This window comes from Phyllostomus hastatus, unplaced genomic scaffold (genome assembly GCF_019186645.2).
Source record: "Phyllostomus hastatus isolate PE091 unplaced genomic scaffold, TTU_PhHast_1.1 phas_scaffold_501, whole genome shotgun sequence".
NCBI classification, from domain to species: domain Eukaryota; kingdom Metazoa; phylum Chordata; class Mammalia; order Chiroptera; family Phyllostomidae; genus Phyllostomus; species Phyllostomus hastatus.
In genome coordinates this window covers 22,445,504-22,452,901 of record NW_025334033.1, presented here as the reverse complement: position 1 = coordinate 22,452,901, position 7,398 = coordinate 22,445,504, and positions in this window count along the sequence as shown.

The following is a 7,398-nucleotide window of genomic DNA, read 5'->3' as shown; positions in this document are numbered from 1 at the left end:
CACACAGAGCTGATAGAAGAGACTGAGAAGCTTTGGGTGGGCACCAGGTGTGTCCACTACATCTCTATATTATGTCGCTATAAAATCTGGATATGTACACAGACACCAAGTGTCATATAATATTTATTTTCAGAGTAAAGATCTCTGGGACAAGAATGACCATAAGCCACAGTATATCCCAGAGAGTCTGGCATAAAACAGTATGAAGACCGACAGTCTGAAAGAATCAAAGGAACACTCAGTCTACTGATGGAGTCCAAAAATATTAAGCAGGGTCCAAAAATATTAAGAATCTGGAGCAAGGAGCAGAATCTGACAAGATGGAATCTAGCAGGAATAAAGCTAAGGTCTTAACCTTGGATCCAAACTCAATGATGACACCAGCAGAGGGTACAGGGGACCCAGCTTAGTAGTATCATAGAAGCCCACCATTCAGTGGCCCAATTCAAATGGCATTTAGAGGAAGGCAGGGTCTGGAACCAGAAAGAGATCCCTACTATATGGTGTGGGTCTCACCATGCCTGGAATGTGGCCTTCGGTTCTGGATGTCCCAGTTTAAAAAGACATGGGCCACAGATGGTACATGGCCCGTGTACAGAAGAACATGGCACAGATGATACAAGAACTTTACACTAAATAATGGAAGATGTAGGTGACAGAACTGGGAATATTGTCTTTATAGCAGACTTGGGAATGTGTTAGGTGACTTTAATTCATGAAGGACTGTCTCTGGGGCAGAGTGGTTAGACTTGTTCTATATAACCCAAAATGTAGAATGGGGCCCAGTAGGTAAAAACTACAGGGAGATGGAATTCAATGCAATCTAGGGAATACTTTGATAGCCAGAACTAACCAAGGAGAGGGAATAAAGAAAGAAAATTGAGAAGGATGAAAATAAATGATGGGCAGGGTGGACACCAGAGGGAGGCAAGGCATTCCCCATTACTGGACTGTGGCTCTGTCAGTGGGCCCCAAGCCCAACTCCACACCAAAGCCACCTGGGGACTTGCTAACAATACATTTCTGGGCCCTGACCCACAGACATTCTCATCTAGTGGACGTGGGATAACACTCAAATATCTACATTCTAGTAGGCTTCCCCATTTTTTTCTTATGCCATCATCCAGCGTTTGCACTATGACCAAGGTCCGGGACCACTGGCGAAGACATCTCATCACAGACTACTAGAGAGACCTCAGGTGTAGATGGAGGAGAGAGCATAGAGTATATACATTTGTTATGTACAAATTCCAGAATCTGTGGCCCTGGGATTGTAGAATGCTAGGTTTCCCACCAGAGGAGTCAGTCTGAGGAACACTGCTTAATAGACCTCAGGGGCTTTGGAGCCCCACTAACTTGAGTTTACTTTCAGGTTCTTCCACATATTAACTGAAGGGTCCTGGGAAAGTCATTTCCACTCTCCAACCCTTAATCTTCTCATCTGTAAAATGGGAGATAATAGGCCCACCTCTTAGGGTCATTGTAAAGTTTGAATGAATGTGTAAACTGTATGACTATAGTATGTTGCAAGGAACCTTCTACAGAAAACCATGAATTACCTGGTCATTTGGGGATAATGCTGAGTGTAAAAGAAGAGGGAACACTTCTTCAGATCTGGAACAGCTTCTTCAAAGCAAACATATTGTGTTCTATACTAATACAACATTTGGAAAAGAATAAAAGCCATTCTTTTCCTATATTTGATTGCTTTATTAAAAGAATAATAAGAACTTATCTGCTCTTATCATGTAATGGATGAGGATCATATAAATTCAAAACAAAACAGCATTCATTTTTTTAATCCTATGAAGACCAATAGTCCCTAACATTGTTTTTCTACCTTCATACCTCTTATGAACTCATGCAAACAGGTTTCCTTTATAGCTGCTGAGGCAAGTATAAAGTTTCCTATTAAACATGACCTAGGGATATGGACAATTATTTCTCTAAGTTCAGTTTGTTCTGTCCCAAGTGTCCATCTGGCCCCATTCTGCCTGCAGGGGTCTTTCTGGTATGCGGACGGTCATGTCATGCAGACCTTTCTATGTGGTTGTGAGGGTTGTTCTCAGCATCAGGGCTTCCAGCTGGAAGAGCTAATGTGTTCCCCTTGTCAAGCTGTGCCCCCAGCATGAGGCTACATCCTCCAGAGGAAGGGATGTCATTTCTAATCCACACACAACCATACAGGCTGATGTGGCCCCACCTGGAATCAGGGACATGAGTGCTCTGATATTTCCATGCAAGATGCCCCTTCCCCCCATGACCTCCCCTGCCCAATTTCTGCCACAGCCTTCCCCGGTTAAGCTAATGGGCAGGTACTCCATTCTAGTAGTTCAGGCCAAAACCCTGGAGTTATTCTTGAGTCTTCCCTTTAATCTCATACCCTACATTTTCCTTATCTGGCTTCACTTTCAAAACATGTCTCAAATTTAAGCACTTTCTATCACCAAGTTTAAGCCATCTTTACCTCTTCCTCAGATCCTAGAAACAGCCTCCTAACTGGTCACCCTGCCCCTACCCCTGCCCCTCCGGAGTCCAATCACAATAGAGAGGCTACCATGGTCCTTCTAAACCCACTCCTCTGCATAGGCCCTGCCAATGGCTTCACAGCTCCTCAGAAAAAGCCCAAGTCTTGTGCATTTAGTCTGTGTTCATCAACTCTAACTAAGACCCAAGATCTACAAGGGCAGGAGTGGTCATCTGTTTTGTTCAGTCCTCTAATCTCAGGGTCTGTGAGAGTGCCTGGTACAGAATAGACATCCAGTAGCTCGTTCTTGAAGGAATGAGTGAGTGGTCCTTTGCCATAGCCCCCAGGGCAACAGCAGCTCAAATCGGTTCATCCGAGGCGCCAGCACCTTTGGACAGGTGTGGTGTTGGCCCCACTGCCCACCAGACTTGGAAACACATCTAGCTCTGGTCCAGACCTCCCTGATATGGCTGTTTCTGCCTCCCCCAGGCAACACGTCCCCTCACCCTCTTCCTTTTGAGAATAAATGTCAACAGTCTCTCAATAAGTTAGGGCTTTAATGAATAAAAGGAACTCCTGATTTGGACCTACAAAAAAGGCCCTGGAACGAGGGAATAGAAAGACTTGAGCAAGGACCAGAGAATAAAGAAGAATATTCACAGCAGTTAAAACAGGGACAGATTAATCACTGTACCAGCTGTGCTCTGACACATCCTAACACTACATTGCACTCATTTGATCCCGCGCTGTCACCCTCCACAATTGTGAGGGGGCCTCTTGACATCAGAGACTGCTCACTCATCAGTCAGACACCTGTGTGGCCCAGAGATGCTGCATGCAGTCATTGGTCCCAGGTGCCAATCTCCCAAACCCTGTTTACTGTGATGACAGGACAAAGGTGAGGGGAGGAGCTGGGAAGCTCAGCTTCTGTTCCCAGGAGCTGTGGTATCTCTCTGCCTTCTACACAAACGTGTCGGGCCAGACCCTGCCCATCAGCTCCCTCTCAGCTGAGGTCCCATCACTATGAACCCACTTGAGAGACACTCAGCTCCCCTCATGCCTGTCAGCCTGGGGGTCAGAGGAGGGGGGGTGATAAGGAGGTTGAATTGGTTGAAAGGCGAGGACAGGGGTGGGCATTTAATCAGCTTGTGGTCACAGCCCAGCCCATTAATCAGAAGCAGGAAGTTAAAGGTGAAATAGCTGCGCTAGGTGGGCTGAGCCTAGCGACAGGGAATCCCAGGAGAGGCCTGGGAAGCACCAGAGTGGCTGCCAGGGAGCTGAGGAACTTCAGGCACAAAGCAAGGCTCAAGATAGATGACCAACATGTCCCGGTTTGCCTGGGATTTTCTCAGCTTTAGCACCAGAAGTCCCGTGTCCAGGAAACCCCATCAGTCCCAGGTGAAGCAGAATCAAGAAGCAGGGAACAAAGCTACAGGAACAAAGCCAGACCCCAGTGTGCAGAAGAGACACTGGGGAGACACAGAACAATGACCCCACTAGAGTGATATAGACCGAAAGCCCAGTTGTAAGAACCAGGACAGAGGGGAGCAACTGGGCTCAGAAAGAGGTGAGGTTGTGTCCCTTTAAGACTGAAATATGTTCCACGCACAAAAAAGGCTTCTGTAGTCAAATAAAGCTGGCAAAACCTAAGCTAAACAAGAGTAGGCAGGTTTAAGATAGGCTTTATTGTCCTAAAGTAGATGGAGCATCTTCCAAAGATCAATAACTATGCTTCTCCAACTTTAACGACTGAAGGACCCTCCCCAGCCTGTGGAATAACTAATGTGTAGAGCTCACAGGAAGCTAGAAAAGAGCAGATCCAAGCTGGGGAGACACAGCTCCAAGGAGGGTTTCTGGAACATGCCTAACCTGGAAAGAGAAGTTCACATGGAGTCTGATTATGTGGGTTAATCATTGTCAAGCCTTGAAGCCAGATCAAAGGACAAAGTCTCAATTTTAGACATGACAGCCAAGATGGAGCACTGCTCTCTCCAACACAGCGATGGGTATAGAGTCATCCATTCATCAGAGGCTTATGTACTGCACCTAATGACTGTCATCAGTCATCACAAGTGCCCTGGCTGAAGGTCAGCATACCTGATAACACTGTCCCTAGAGAAGGGATGGGCCCGGCTCACTCAGGGAGTGTGGTGAAAAGAAGTCAGACCCCACGGCAAGAGCCCACACTAAACACTGAACAGGTGTGCCAGTAAGTAGAGCAGCCATCATTGTGATTTCTGTGGCTTCCACATCCCTCTTGACTGTGGTTGGAGGAAAACCAGCTGGATTTGATCTGATAGGGAGTTGGGGGAGTACAGAAGGTTCTAGAACACACTGAGCCTGAACATGCCTGGCACCAGCAATGCACTCACTTTGTGGAGCCTTGTGGAGAATTGCCAGAGCCCCTGGGGAGGCTGGATGGGTGGCAAGTCTTCTTCCAGAGCATTTGCACTGTATGGATGAGTCGTTGTCAGAGCGCCATGAGGAGTGAACCTTCGAGGGCTCACGTTTATGTTCTTACCAGGAATCATGAATAGGCCTGCAGAGCAGTGGTGGAAAGGCCAGTGAACTGGGGGCCAGGAAACTGGGATCCTATGTGGCTCTGACACTGTATACATTGTAACCTCTCTGGGGCTTCACATTTCCACGTGATAAATGAGGGCCTTTGGACTGGATGTGCCTAAGGCTGCTTTTTAGCTTTGACATTCTAAAAGCACCAGTCAACAAAAATGATTCCCAAACATTTCTTGGTTGTTATTTACTCAGGTCATGGACTGCCATTCCCCTAAATGGTAAGCATTTTACTCTGACGATGTGTCAGGCCTCTGTGGCACCAGGCAGGGGTGCAGGTGACATGCTAGAGAAAGCTGAATTCAGGTCCTTCATTGCATGTTCACAGTCTGCTCTACGCCCACCACATACCACAGCCTGGCAGCCCTAGACTATTTTCACTTTCTGGAACATGCTATGTACCTTCACTCCATGCTTCTGTGTGTGTTGGGCCCCTTGGGACATACAGCTGAGGTCGGCTTGTGTGCAGAGGGGTCCTGCTGAGAGGGAAGCGGGACTAATAGAGGCAGGCTGGCCTGAGATGAGGTCACGCTGAGGCCCCGGCCGGCCCTACGGGGTACTCTAGAGTTGGGGTGGCCCTTCAGAGCTGTGCTTAACTGAGGCAAGGAGCCTGGGCCTTTGTGCCCAGCTTCTCCTGGGCAGGAGGCCTAAATTGCACACTTCCAGGGAGCCAGCAGCTTCCACCTCTCCCTGAAGCTCCATCCTCAACACTGTCCCTTACTCCCCCACTTCCCCCCATCCCTGCTGGTGCTGTGCTTCTGCCAGCGTGTCATCACTGTTTGTGTAATGAGGAACTCCTCAAGGGTGGGGCTGCCTGATGCATCCCTGTTGTTCCAGACAGTCGCTTGGTGCCCATAAGTAGCAGGAAGGAAATAGATTGTGCTGAATAAGAGTGAGGTCTCTGCCTCACATGGAGTTCAGATCCCAGGGGTTCTCATTATGAGGTAGTTAATTCCTTTCCAGAGCCTCAGTTCTCAACCTGTAAAATGGGAAAAATGGCCATCGTCACTGCCTTTTAGGTTGTTAGGATTCAATGAGTGATACAAGTAAAACCCGTGCGCAGGGAAAGTACTTACTAAAAGAAGAGGAGCAGAGGGGACTGTCTCCTGTAGTCTCTTCTCCCCGACCAGTTAGCGAAGATCGGATCCTGCCGTCTCAGGTCTGGGAGGGGAGAAGGAGTCAGGGAAGAGGAAGCCGGGGTAGCTGTGGCCATGAGAAGGCGTGTTGTGGCCCTGAGCCATGTAGAGGGGTGCAGGGAAATTATGCCAGAGGCGGGGGACGTGGCAAACAGAGTATGACAGCTGGGAGGACCCCAAAATCGAGGGAAGGAAGTTGAGCTGAAGACCTGGGTAAGCTTCGCCTGGCTGTGAGACCTGCTTCAGGAGTCTTCAATGTCTCAGCCTTTTATCACTGTGCTCATTATCTTCCCCAGATAACCTTTTCAGGGAATAAGCAGACAGATAATCATAAATGCCAGGCGTTTCCTCCCTGCCCAGTTTAGATCTCGGGACAATGCACGTATCGCTGTTGCATCCCTGTTGCATCACACGGGCCACCGCATATACCTCTGAAAAAAGGAAATGGCCTGAGTAGAGGGGGCTGGGGTGCCAGGCTCCCCTGCATCCTGTCTCGCTGGGGCCAGCCGGATACCCCACTGGAAGCCCACTTCTGCCCTCTCCACCCCCTCCCTCAACAAACCCATTCAGGAGGGAACGTTTTCCGGTCCTGGGGGAAGAGAAACCTTTGTCCTGCCTCTCTGAGGGTGGAAGCGGAAGATGCACCATGACTGGATACTTTTAACTCCAGGTTTCCCTGCGGATTTCAATGCAGCCTCCTCTGATGTGACTCTGTTCCACATGCTTACATTGGGTGGTGGGTATTTTATTTTGTGTTAGGTCATTTTATTTCATTGCACTTAAAACCCTACAGGCTACAAACAAATGCAAACATGCCAGGAGTTAAAACTCCATAGGACAGCACTATTCACTATAAACATTTAACTAAAATAAATCCTCCTTGGTTCAGTGGGACTGGAATATCATTCAGCCAAGTTTGAAATAAGGATCAGAATAGAGCCCCAGTTCAGCCAATTAGAACTAAAAAAAAAAATCACACCACTTAGCAGAACTACACACCTTCATTCATTTATTTCCTCTATTCATTTACTCAATGGTAAATGTATCAAGTACATTGCAAGGCATTGCATTGAGTATTTTTAATGTTCCAAGTATTCTCTTTGGGCTGTGGGAAATGGAAGGGAACGTGAGAATCATGCCCTCCTCTGGAGAAGCCTGTAGTATAGCAGGGGCAGCGAAGAACAGGGATAAGGTTGCATGAAAGAATTACTCATTTGGAGCCTA